The sequence below is a fragment of the Felis catus genome, chromosome B1 (assembly GCF_018350175.1).
Source record: "Felis catus isolate Fca126 chromosome B1, F.catus_Fca126_mat1.0, whole genome shotgun sequence".
Lineage (NCBI taxonomy): Eukaryota > Metazoa > Chordata > Mammalia > Carnivora > Felidae > Felis > Felis catus.
In genome coordinates this window covers 74,377,194-74,391,411 of record NC_058371.1, presented here as the reverse complement: position 1 = coordinate 74,391,411, position 14,218 = coordinate 74,377,194, and positions in this window count along the sequence as shown.

Here is a 14,218-nt window from a genome sequence, read left to right as displayed (position 1 = left end):
AACCTTGATTTGGGTTGGCTCTTAGTTTAGAGCTCTCTCTGCCAAAGAAGGGATGCTTTTGTTTCACTTGCCACTTGTTCTTTCAGAACCTGCCAGGAATTACCACCTTCAGGAAGCCTTCTTTGCCTACCTCTCTCAATACGCCACCCCCCGCCCCCCATGCCTCGATTGGGTGATCACTGTCCTCTGTGTTCCTACGCAGCCTGTGCCCACCTCTATCACAGCACAAACAGCTCTGTGCTGTGATTGGTGGTGCTAGCTGTCAATCTTCTCCATTTGACTAAGTATCTCCATGAGGGGGCGTGTCTTAGATGTCCTTATACCTCAGCTTCTATCACATGGCGCCGTTTGTTGCAGCACTCCATCTATTTTGAACTGAATTGCCATTAGAAACCTATTGAGATGTATACATCGCTTATTTCGTTACTACTGTAATCGTTTGCAAGAAAAGAACTGGTTGTGTATGTGGGTCACTGTGTGTGTTTTAATTGTGTCTAACACACCTTCCATCATCACTTTGATGTGTATCTGGGTACACTGGAACCACACAAGCTGGGCAAGTATTTCCAAACCTAACCAGGACGCCTGGCACAGCAAGGAAGAGAAAGCTTCTCTTGTCTCTGTGCCTCTGGGCCACAAGTGGTTTGCACAAAGTTGGACTTGAGCTACTCCTTCTCTGAAGATTTCTCATTTTGAGTTTTCTTTTCTTCTCCCATCTCCACTCTGGGAACGTAGGTACTATACACATAGAGCACCAAGGACGGCTTGAATTTGCCACTAAACAGGAGTCCTTGAAGAGTTTCTTGCAAAGAACGCCTTCCTCTCAGATCTGTAAGACAAGGGGTCTTGGCAGAGGTGAGCTGTCACAGGCATCTTGGGTTCCACAGCGTCAGGGTCGGGACAGGCTTACCCCACAGGAGCAATAGCTACCAATCTGTCTGGTCACCATCATTCTTTCCTGATCATTTGAGTCTACTGTGGGCAGCGGGGACGGGAAACATGGCTGCGAGGAGGTCACATTTTAATCATATTGGCAGCTAACACCTTATCCTTATCAGTTAGTGCTTGACTAGAATGAGTTAATGACCTGGAAGGGAGCTGCCCAGGGAAGGGCAGGGGGACAAGTGGACGCTGCAGAAAAGTGGGAGGGGCCAAAGATACACTGTCCCTGCCTTATGACTTTATTCAGGACCTTGACTGCTCAAAATAAGGTTTTAGTAGATGTGTTCCAGGCTGCTGGCCTCTCACCTAGGAGGTCAGGGAGCAGGACAGCTTCTATTCTCTGGGGATACTGTCTCTTTTCTAGAGCCAAGGAACCAGTAATACAAACAAATAAATGAAATAAGCCAGGGCAAATGGGATAGAGGATGCCCAGTTAAGTTTGAAATTCAGATAAACACTGAATTATTTTTTTAGTATAAGTAGTCCCAAATATTGAGCTTGTATTGAGAAATTACTTGTCAGAGTGCCTGGCTTAGTCTGTTAAGCATCTGACTCAATTTCATCTCAGATCATGATCCCAGGGGAGTGGGACTGAGCCTCGCGTTGGGCTCTGTGCTGAGCATAGAGCCTGCTTAAGATTCTCTCTCTCTCCCTCTGCCCCTTCCCCCCACTCGCTCTCTCTCTCTCTCTCTAAATATAAAATAAAATAAATTATTTGTTGTTACGTGAATACTTAACACTATTGAACCATACACTTAAAAATGGTTAGGGTGGCAAAAAATTATTTGATTTATCTTATAGTCTAATTTAACTAGGTGTCTTATATTTTTTTATTTGTAAGTCTGGCGACTCTAAAACAGTGGCAAAGATCTTGCCTTTTCATTCCCCCTTCACTTCACACCAGGGTCATAAATGTAGTCAGAAAGGTTCTCCTGGGCTCTGCCATTCGGCCTTTGGGCCGGCAGCCCCGGATGTAGGGTGGGGCACAGACAGCCTGGGATGAAGGATGGGGTTCCAGATCTACAAGGGCACTCCTTCGTCCCTTTGGGGACTTCATGCAGCAGAGCGATCCCTGCTTTCATGGGCTCACGGAAACCACCCTCCAGGGAGGGAAGAGGCTGAATCTCAGTAGAGAAAGATCCTGAGGTACAGGCCCTGACAGAACTCAGAAATCAATGGCCTGAATATGCCTGTGACAGCTTCCTCTCACACTGACCGTCACACCCGAGCCTTTAGGCTCAGAGCCATGCCTACGTGCACTCCTACTTTAAGCAAACCCAGGACCGCGTATCAAAACCCGGATTTGCCAAAAATGTGGTGGTGAGTGATTGTTTCATCTGTTGACAACAGGATAGATCACAGGCTTTCTTTAATTAGTGAAATTTCCCTCGTGCATTTATTTTTTTTTTTAATTTTTTTTTCAACGTTTATTTATTTTTGGGACAGAGAGAGACAGAGCATGAATGGGGGAGGGGCAGAGAGAGAGAGGGAGACACAGAATCGGAAACAGGCTCCAGGCTCTGAGCCATCAGCCCAGAGCCTGACGTGGGGCTCGAACTCACGGACCGCGAGATCGTGACCTGGCTGAAGTCGGACGCCCAACCGACTGCGCCACCCAGGCGCCCCTCCCTCGTGCATTTAAAAGGCGACACCGGTTGGAAAAGAGAAAGAAGAGGAAAACTGGAACACCACCCTGAGGAAGGCCAGGCAAAGCAAGTTATGCCTGAAGAGGGCCAGGCCACTGGCGACCATCTGCAGGCGGCCAGGACCACCGTGCGCAGGATGCGGGTTACTGGTGTCAAGAGGGCTATGCAGCAGGAAGACTGTTGGGAGGGTCACAGAGCCAGTCTCTTTGTTTCACAGGCACAGTGCAAGCGTGTGAGCTCACGCTGCTGTTTGCGCCCACATGTGCCATCCCCCCTCACCTGATGCCATGTTCTCAGCGGAAGTTGGAGAGAGGCTGGAGGCAGTGGGGAGTGGGGAGTGGGAAGCAGGAGGGGAGCTCATGGGGTAGAAGCTGGTGGAGAGAAGGGGAGAGCTTATTCTGCTCCAAGGGCCCCAGACCAATGGAGGGGGGCCACCAACAGAGGGTTGGGCAGAGTTTGCTTTAAGAAACCGCCATGTTGGGGGGCGCCTGGGTGGCGCAGTCGGTTAAGCGTCCGACTTCAGCCAGGTCACGATCTCGCTGTCTGGGAGTTCGAGCCCCGCGTCGGGCTCTGGGCTGATGGCTCAGAGCCTGGAGCCTGTTTCCGATTCTGTGTCTCCCTCTCTCTCTGCCCCTCCCCCGTTCATGCTCTGTCTCTCTCTGTCCCAAAAATAAATAAACGTTGAAAAAAAAATTAAAAAAAAAAAAAAAGAAACCGCCATGTTGGGGCTTCTGGGTGACCCAGTTCGTTGGGCATCCGACTTGTCCTCAGGTCATGATCTCACAGCTCATGGGTTCGACCCCCACATCGGGCTCTGTGCTGACAGCTTGGAGCGTGGAGCCTGCTTCGGATTCTGTGTCTCCCTCTCTCTCTGCCCCTCCCCCACTCACGCTCTGTCTCTGTCTCTCTCAAAAATAAATAAACATTAAAAAAAAGTGTCTTTGGTGGAAGGTGAAATCTTACTGAGTAGGGTGGGCCCCTGATCCACTCTGACTGGTGTCCTCTGAGAAGACGGACACGTGACAACAGAGACACACGCGAGAACACCGCATGACAGCGAGGCAGCGATCGCAATGACGTAGCCTGCATGCCAAAGATTGGCAGCAAACCACCAGCTGCCAGGGGAAAGGCCTGGAACAGATTGTCCCTCGCAGTCTTCAGAAGGAGCCATCCCTGTGGACACGTTCCTTCCAGACTCCTGGCCTCCAGCAGTGTGAGATGGTACATTTCTGTTGTTTGTGGTGCTACGTTATAGCAGCTCTAGCAAACTAATACCTATAATAACGATAGTAATCACCATTGAATTATTACCATGGGGCAGGCGCCACAGTCAGTGATTTGCACAAATTATATCACTTATTTTTTACTGCAGTCCTACGAGAAAGGAACTGTAATTATCTCACATTACAACTGAGGAAAGGGAAGCTTGGAAAGACCTGAGGCTGCACCGCCAGAGGCATCTAAGATCAAAGCCTGGGCTCCTAATCATCCCGTCACCCAGCCCACACTTGGCACTGAGCAAGACAGAGAGAGACACGGCCACGGCAGGGTGCAGAGGCATTAGCAGGGGCCGCAGGAGAAGGCACTGCAAAGACTTGGGGGGCTTTATGCCTTGAAAGAGGACTAAAGCACGTAGGTAATTACAAAACTTAAAAAGTATCAAATCAGGGGCTCCTGAGTGGCTCAGTCGTTAAGCATCTGACTTCGGCTCAGGTCATGATCTCGTGGTTCGTGAGTTCGAGTCCCACATCGGATGAGCTCGAGTCCCGCCTTGGGTGAGCCCTGTTTCTCTCTCTTTCTCTCTCTCTCTGTCCCTTCTGGGATTCTCTCTCTCTCTGCCCCTTGCCCACTTGTGCCCCTCGCCCAAAATATCAAATCACGTTAGGTAGAAACATAGACAAAGAGACAAGTGCTTTTGTGGTGAGAAACCTTCAAATCACACTTGGGAAACAACGGTTTTCTTCATCCAGATGGTGGGCCAGCCCTACTCAGCCCTCTAAGGGAAAGAAGAGTAAACTGGTAAATCCCTGTATGAGTCGGGATCAGCTAGTTATGCTGCAGTCCCAAATGAGCCCGGAACACAGGTCTCCTGAAGTCTCTACCACAGGCATTCACTAGGTAAAGCAAGCATAGTGGCACATCTACAGAGAGCCATGGTCGCCTCAAACCGGGGAGGATTTAGATGCGTGACTTTTTGAATAATGACGTTGCTAAGAAAAAAAATAGGCTTCATGATCAAAGAGAAAATTTTTTGACAGTAGCTGACTGGTGAAATGTTAGTGTCTAAACCACAGTTAAGTGCATCACGGTAAAGTGTGTCAAGGATGAACAGGATACCCATTCAATACTTTTGTTTTATGTTGTTCATTTCTGAAATTTTCAAAATCTTTTATCCCCTGTAAGTAAACATTACACCTTGACAAAGTCTCGATCCCACACATGGTGACAGCTTACTTAATGTCCGTTGAATGACTAAATGAAACGTTCGGTGCTCACAGTATGAAACAAGACACAGGTAGAATCATCACAGAAGAAAAGGCCAAGAGACATGCCCTGGGATGCTTTTCTCCTTTGAAGTTTGGGTTTTCCTGGGCCAGTAAAACCAAAGGAAAAAAAATGGACAGGCTGGCCAGGAAAGACCTTAGCAACAATGATCACCTACTAGCCTCCTCAGTAAAGCCAATCAAAACATTAGACTGGAGGGGTGCCTGGGTGGCGCAGTCGGTTAAGCGTCCGACTTCAGCCAGGTCACGATCTCGCGGTCCGGGAGTTCGAGCCCCGCGTCAGGCTCTGGGCTGATGGCTCGGAGCCTGGAGCCTGTTTCCGATTCTGTGTCTCCCTCTCTCTCTGCCCCTCCCCCGTTCATGCTCTGTCTCTCTCTGTCCCAAAAATAAATAAACGTTGAAAAAAAAAATAAAAAAAAAAAAACAAAACAAACATTAGACTGGACCTGGAGTTAGCAGAAGAGCAATCTTTAGGTTGAATTCATTTAGCTTTTTGAAAATTTTGCTGTGTTGCCTTTATTTTTCTCCTTTTGCCAAAGCAAAGTGCACTGACTGGCACTGAGCTAACCCGCCTGCATTCCCCTTCAGAAGCCAAGTAGACAGAACCCCCGGGTAGAAGGGCCTGGCGTCAGCAGGAAGAATGAGACCGGGGACAGTTGCTGCCCATTTCTGGAGTCTGCGGGGAGGGTGGGGGTTTGCTCCCAGGGACAGTGCCCTCCTGGTTCCAAGCTGTCTCCCGACCGGCCCACGACCCTGTCCCATAGAGCTGGGCAGGATGGGGTAGTGGAATTAGCTCCCTCATGGGACAGCACCCAGGGCCCTGGCTCCTGGACTCCTGCCCTCGGCTCCCCAAGCAAACAGTTCTCACAGGGATTAGCCTGAGGCCAGTCTCCCTTTCTCTCAGCAGCAAGCATGCATTTCCTTTCCTTCTCTCTGCACCCACCTGGAAAAGCTGCCTGCCTTGCAGCTTTGCCTGACTGCCTCCTGGCCCTCCAGGTCCCTGCAGCTCTCCACGGAAACTTCTGGCAGCAAAGAGGTGATAGAAAACAGAAGCACAGGGCCCAAAGTTGGGTTCTGGGAGCTGGGCCATGTCCCTCAGACCTTGGCCCTTCCCTCTCAGTTTGTCCCCATTTTAGGCAATCCCCAAATTCTCTGCACCCATGGAATGGTGGCAAGTGGGGGAGGGGGTGTTTCCCCACTGATCAGCAAGATTCACAGGCTCACAGGCTCTGGGAGAGGAGCTATCTTCACTTTTGCAGGCTGAGAGCTGCGCCTCTCGGTCTGTCCTAAGAAAGAAATGCAGGGGCGCCTGGGTGGCTCAGTTGGTTAAGCGTCCGACTTCGGCTCAGGTCACGATCTCACAGTCTGTGAGTTCAAGCCCCACGTCGGGCTCTGTGCTGACGGCTCAGAGCCTGGAGCCTGCTTCAGATTCTGTGTCTCCCTCTCTCTCTGCCCCTACCCCGCTCATGCTCTGTCTCTGTCTCAAAAATAAATAAAAACATTTAAAAAAAAAATTAAAAAAAAAGAAAGAAATGCAAAGATGGGCACGATGGACATTTCTAGTAATTTTCACTTTTATTTGCACACAGAGGATAACATTTGAAGGGCCCTGGGAGGCAGCAAGTACTTTTTAATTAGTTGGATGTCATGGTCATTTGGGCAGCCAGGAAGACAGGTAGATAATTAATACATCTTTTATTGCTTTACAGGGCAATAAAATAGGGAAACGGGACCCAGTGCTATGGCTTTCTCCTTTTAACTGGGCTCTTGTTTAGATGTGTGTGTGTGTTTTCCCAAGTTTAAACTTTCAGAGTTATGTAACTGTTCCCCTTGGCTTATAATCAAACTTCCAGATTAGCTGGAGGTGCCCTGCACGAGCGGGGATTTGGCACGAGGGCTTCCTGGTCAGGGTGTTCTCTAAAATAAAGGTGTTTGCTTGCAGGTCAGGGAGGAGACTCGTGTGCAGGGAGGTCCCGCTGCCCGTTCTTAAGACTTGCGGGCCAATATTCTGAGCATCTCCAGTTCTCAAAATTGTAACTATGAAAGGTAGGAAATCTATCCCTCTTTGCCCCTTGAAAAGACTGTCCAGGATACTGAAATGTCTATACTGGCAGGAATCACTTGAGAGAAAGTCAAAACTTCCGGTTATTCAAGTTTTTCTTTTTTTCTTTTTCTTTTTTGATGTTTATTTATTTTTGAGAGAGAGAGAGAGAGAAACAGAGTGTGAGGGGAAGAGAGGCAGAGAGAGAGGGAGACACAGAATCTGAAGCAGGCTCCAGGCTCCGAGGTATCAGCATAGAGCCCCACACAGGTCTCAAACTCACGACCCGTGAGATCATGACCAGAGCCGAAGTCAGATGCTTAACCTGACTGAGCCACCCAGGAGCCCCTCAAGTTCTTATTTCAGTGGTGTGCTAACCCTTGATCAGAACAGGGTGATTCTTGGAAGCAGTGTCTTGCGGGGGCCCAGATCCTAAATATGTCTTTTTCTTCTCGCTTGCTTCCTTCTGTTAACTGAGTTACCATCTCCTAGCTGCTAGTTAAAATGAAAATTACAACTATTTATGTAGGATTTGCAGACATGGTGAAGAGAGATTACGGGTAGGACTGAACATTTCAAACTTCTTTTGGTAGGACACTCTCTCATGGGTAGAACATAAGGTTTCCCCTAAAACCCAAACCAACTTGTCCTTTCATGGCCCCCCTGGGCCTCCAGAATTTGCACGAGAACTGATAGCTCCCAGCTCTTAGATCCCTAGTGAAAGGCTTATAGAAATGCAAATCACCAGACATCCCTGAACTCCTCAAAACACAGAAAAAACAAGTGGGTGCCTTGGAGACCCCCAGGCATTGATTTCCTGCTCCAAAGGTAGCTACCGGAGGTGAAACGGAAGTCAGCTGCTGGGGGAGGGGGAGGCAACATTGCAGCCACTAGGGTGGTACCAACTCACTGTAAAGGAAGCAGAGACTTTAATGAAGCCCAAAGAGCTTTCCCCCATCCTTCAGCTCTCAGTCTGACTTGGTGTTCCTGTGGGGGTTAGTAGGCCAAGTGGGGAAAATGGCAGGCCACATAGGAAGTATGACTTCTGACTAAAAGAGACCAGATTATTATCCCATGACCTTTTATTTTTAAAAAGAAAATACCATTGTTTTTCCTTATCATAAAAGTGATGTATTGCTCACTGAACAAATTCAAACATTGAGAAAAGTATTAAAAAGAAAGCTGAACTCCATGACCCTGAGATAAAGACTATTAAAATTTGGTGGACATTTTTCCAGATAGGTTGTGTGTTTTGTGTGTGTGTGTGTGTGTGTGTGTGTGTGTGATTATAAATAAATTTACAAGGGGATACTACACTTGTTTTTATGTAACTGCTTTTTTAAACCCATCAACATATGGCAATAAATATAGCCATTTCACGTGACTACTTGGTATTCTATTGTATGTGAGTATCGTAATTTATTAGCCAACTCTGATACACATTTCAGTTTTTTCTAATATTTCACTGTTATAAACTGTACTACAAAGGGATGTCTTTTGGATATTTGAGTGATTATTTACTTAAAGACAAATTGCTAGAAATTAAATTGCTGGATTAAAGCGAAAGTTTATTTTATTTATTTATTTACTGACTTACTCACTTACTTACTTAGTAGGCTCTACACCCAATGTGGGGCTTGAACTCACAGCCCCTTGATCAAGAGTCTCTACCGACTGAGCCAGCCAGGCATCCCAAAGGGAAAGTTTGTTTTACTATTCAGCCCTGTAGTTTGTAATCCCAACACCAGAGTATGAGAGTACCCATTTCCTCATACACTTGCCTACACCAGGATGCTCTGAGAGTGGTTTTAAACTTTGCGATTTGATGAACCCATATGTATAATAGTTTTAGTTTGCATTTCTTTAATTACTTGTAATATTGAACTTATTTTTATGTGTTTCCTGGCCACTTCCTTTTTTCTCTTCCCCCTTCTTCTCTTCTCTCTTCTCTTCTCTTCTCTTCTCCCCTCCCCCCCCTCCACTCCCCTCTCTTCCCCTCCCCTCCTCTCCCCTCCCCTCTCCTCTTCTCGTGAATTAGCTCCAAATGTCCTTTGTCCATTTTTCTAAAGGTTGTTAATACATTTCTCCTTCAGTTATAAGAACTCTTTATGTGTTAGAAATATAAGTCCTTTGCTGTCATATATTTTTAAAGTATATAATTTGTGTTTTCATTTTGGTAATATAAAAGTTGTTTATTTTAGTGAGATAAAATTTGTTAGTATTTTGGGGAACTGTGATTTTAAAAATGCCATAACCTGGGGTGCCTGGGTGGCTCAGTTGGTTAAGTTCTGGACTTCAGCTCAGGTCATGATCTCACAGTTCATGGGTTCCAGCCCCTCATCGGGCTCCGTGCTTACAGCTCAGAGCCTGGAGCCTGCTTCGGATTCTGTATCTCCCTCTCTCTCTGCCCCTTCCCCACTCACTCTCTGTCTCTGACTCTGTCTCTCTCGAAAATAAACATTAAAACATTTTTTAATTAAAAAATAAAAAATTAAAATGTCATAACTATGATATGATTATTATTACGGTATATTTGTGGTTCCTGTTAAAAATGCAAATTTGGTCTACTAGAATTTGTATGTGTGTGATGAGGGAGCATAAGGGGACTTGAAGGCAAAAAACAAGCTGACCTCCCCCCCCCCCCCCCCCCCCCCCCCCCCGCCACCCCCACCAGCCCATACCCCAGGCACTCCTGGCTGCCTAAGAACAAAGAAAAGGACAATCTTACCAATATCCTAATCTCCAGAAACCTATAGACTCCATTTCTGGAGCCCTAATATCATTCTCATCAACATTAAGTGCTTGCCATGATGGGAAACAAAGGCAAATGAAAACTTAAATTCCCTTTCTGCCTACAGCCCATTGACAAGTCCTTGAAACAGGCAGAGTGATCTCCCTCTAGGACCTCAACTCCCTCCATGATGACACTTTGCTAGGGGCAAAAGGGAATCTTGGCTTAACATTATCCTGATCCCCAGGATCCTTTGAGTCTCCTTCAACACATAAAAATTCCTTTGCAATCCTCCTTTATCTTTAAACCCCAAGTATATGTTGGCAATTATACTCAAAGCATATGGCCCTTGATATACATCTGAAGGTTCTCATGACTGAGGTTACTAAACACTAATAAATGACATTTTCCTAACAACATCTAGCCCCTCAACATCCTGGAAACCTTGCTTTCAAAATTCCTTGGAGACTTAGGCTGTTCCTAACCCCCTCCTAACCTGAATGTATATGTGATCAGTCACCCCTTCACAACCCCAGTGCTCTTACTGCCCACGGTGCTGTCCCCATGTTTTAGCAAAATCACCTTTTTGCACCAAAGACGTCTTCAAGAATTCTTTCTTGGCTGTCAGCTCCGAACCCCGCCATCACCCCAAAACCCCATCATAGGTGTCAACATTTTGATATTAGGTAAGTACCCACTCATTACTCATCCCCCCTCAGAACCCTGAGTATTCTTGTATGTTTTACTTCACCTTATTTTTAAAGTACTTCTTGTTGTTGATTTGACTGAAGCATATAGAAAAGTGCCCAAGTTGGGGCGCCTGGGTGGCTCAGTCGGTTGGGCGGCCAACTTCGGCTCAGGTCAGGATCTCGCGGTCCGTGAGTTTGAGCCCCGCGTCGGGCTCTGGGCTGATGGCTCGGAGCCTGGAGCCTGGAGCCTGTTTCAGATTCTGTGTCTCCCTCTCTCTGACCCTCCCCTGTTCATGCTCTGTCTCTCTCTGTCTCAAAAATAAATAAACGTTAAAAAAAAAAAAAGTGCACAAGTCAAAGCATACAATTTGCTCAACTTTTAACAGTGAAAACACTCACGTTTTTCCTATCAGATCAAGGAGCGAAGCATCCCCAGAACCCCCAAAACTTCCCTTATGACGGACTCCCAGTCACTAGCAATTGTCACCACTTTTGACCAAAAGCAGCTACTGTACTATAACAATTAGCACATTCATTTTACCTTTATCATTAATTTGTTTTAATTATGGTAAAATACATAAAACATAAAATCTACCACATTAGCCATGTTTACAGTTCAGCGATGTTAAGTACATTCACATTATTGTGCAATCAACCTCTTTTCATCTTGCAAAATGAAAACTTTGTATCTGTTAAGCAATAACTTTGCACTTCCCCTCCCTCCAGCCTCCTACTTCCTGTCTGTATACATTTGGCTACCCTCAGTACCTCATATAGATGGAATCATACAGTATTTGTACGTTTGTGACTGGCTTATCTCACCTTAGCATAATGTTCTTAAGGTTCATCCACATTGTAGCATGTGTCAGAATTTCTTTCCTTTACACTGCTGAATAATATGCCATTGTATGGATATACCACACTTTATTTAATCACTCATTGGTTGTCGGGCAGTCGCTTCTACCTTTTGGCTATTGTGAATAATCCTGCTATGAACATGGATGTGCAACTGTCTTTCTGATGCCCTGCTTAAAATTCTTTTGGGCGTATTCCCAGAAGTGGCATTGCTGCCTCATACAAGAATTCTGTTTTTACTTTTTTGAGGAAATGCCATAGCGTTTTCCATAGATGCCGTGTGATGTGTCATTCCCATCAACAGTGCACTAGAGTCCTAATTTTTCCACATCCTCAGCGACACTTACTATTTTCTGTTTGTTGTTGTTTGTTACACTAGCCATCCTAATGCAGGCACGGTGTTTCCCTTTGTTTTTGAACTTCACATAAATGGAACCATTCAATATGTATTATTGTGTGTCTTACCTCTTTTGTTTAACATTTTTGTGAGAATCCTCTATGTTATTGCATAGAACAATATTTAGTTAATTTTCAAGGCTTTATACTATTCCATTGGGTGACTTTACCATAATTTACTCGTCCACTCTAATGTTGAAGCACTTTCGGGTTGTTTCTAGTTTTTGATTATGACGACTTACTACCATGACCAGTTATGTACTTTTGTGCACACATGTATATACATCTGTTGAATGTATGCCAAAGAGTAGAATTGCCGGGTCATGATGTATTCATATATTCAGCGTTAGTCGGTACTCTCAAGCAGTTTTCCAAAATTGTCTCGATTTGCACAACCACCAATAGTATATGAGATTTCCAGTTGCTCTACATCATCCCCAATGCTTCATTGTTTTACAATCGGCCATTCTGCTGGGTAAAAAGTAGTATTTAATTGTGGTGTAAATTTGAATTTCTTTGATGACTAATGAGATCAACCACCTTTTCAGACATGTATCGGCCATTCAAATATTCTCTTATGATGTGTATGCTAAGTCCCTTGCTCATTTTTCTGTAGGTTTTTTTGTGTGTGTGTGGTTTTTTTTCCTAGTAACTTAAAGGACTTCTTTATTCATTCTGAATGTGTCCTTTGTTAGAAATGTATATTGCATATCTTTTCTTCAGTGTGTGGCTTGCCTTTTCAGTCTCTTAAAATGGTATCTTCTGATGAACAGAAGTTCTTTATTTTCATGTAGTCTAATTTATCAATGTTTCTCTTATGGTTGGTGACTTTCATGTCCTGTTTAAGAAATCTTTGCATATCTCAGTAGCTCAAAAATATTCTCCTGTGCTATCTGCCAAAAGTATAATTGTTTTACTTTTCACATATAGACCTACAATCCTGCTGTGTTTTTTTTGTTGTTATTGCTGGTGGTGGTGGTGGTGGTGTTTTGTATTTGTTCTAATCATCTGAGGTAGAGATTAAGATGCGGTTTCTCCATATGGCTCTCCATTGACCCAGAATCACTTATTAAGAAGACTGTCTTTTTCCCCACTGTACTACAGGACCATCTTTGTTTCTGGTTTCTCCATTTTGTTCCACTGATTTCTTTTTCTCTTGTGACAATGGCACACTGTCTTAATTACCTAACACTATAATCACTTGTGATATCTAATGTAAGTTTTTCAGCTTTGTTTTACTTTAAGATTGTCTTGGCTATTGTTGGCCCTTGGCCTTTGTATTTCATATAATTTAAATGCTACAATTTAAATGTCAAGATCTACATTAAAAAGAAAAAAAAAAGCTTGCCAGGATATTTTTAAGGTTGCATTGAAACTATGGATCTCTTTTAGGGAAATTGATATCTTTATAATATCAGTAAACTACAAACACATCCATCCATTTATTTAGATTTCCTTTAATGTCTCCAAATAATGTTTATGGTTTCTGTATAGATACCTTCCAAGTGTTTTGTTAGAATTATTCTTATTTAATTTTTAATGCTACTGTAAATTGTATCAAGTCTTGAATTTAATTTTAATTAAATTTAATTAATTTATTTGTTATGGATATTTACAAATACAATAGATTTTTTTAATTTTTTAAAATATTTTTAAATTTCTTTTCAGAGAGGGAGAACGAGAGCACAAGTGGTGGAGGGGCAGAGAGAGGGAAAGAGAGAATCCCAAGCAGGCTCCCCACTGTCAGCACAGAGCCTGATGTGGGGCTCGATCCCACAAACCGTGAGATCATGACCCGAGCTTAAATCAAGAGTTGGACACTTAACCGACTGAGCCACCCAGGCGCCCTGAAATACAATTGATTTTTGTATATTGACCTTGTTCTAATAGACTTGCTTAATCTACTTATTGATTCTAATAGCTTATTCATAGATTCTATTTGCTCTATTTATTTTTTCTTGCCTTATTGCACGGCTAGGACCTCCAATATGATGTTAAATAAAAATGGTAATGAGAGTGTCCTTGTCTCATTACCAATCTCAGGAGATTTCAGTATTGCACAATTAAATATGATGTTCCTATAAACCTTTTTGGATATACCTTTTATCAGATTTAAAAAGTTTTATTTTATCATTGATCTGTATTGAATTTTATCAAATTCTGTATCTTTTTCTGTATCTAATGATATGATTGTAAGATATTTCTCCTTTATTATATTAATAAGGTGATTTATATAATTGATTTTTGAATGTTAAGCAAACTTTTTTTCTTTTTTTAATTTTTTAAAAATGTTTATTTATTTTTGAAAGAGAGAGAGCAGGGGAGGGGCACAGAGAGGGGGAGACAAAGAACCTGAAGCAGGCTCCAGGCTCCAGCTATTAGCACAGAGCCTAACACGAGGCTTAAACCATAAA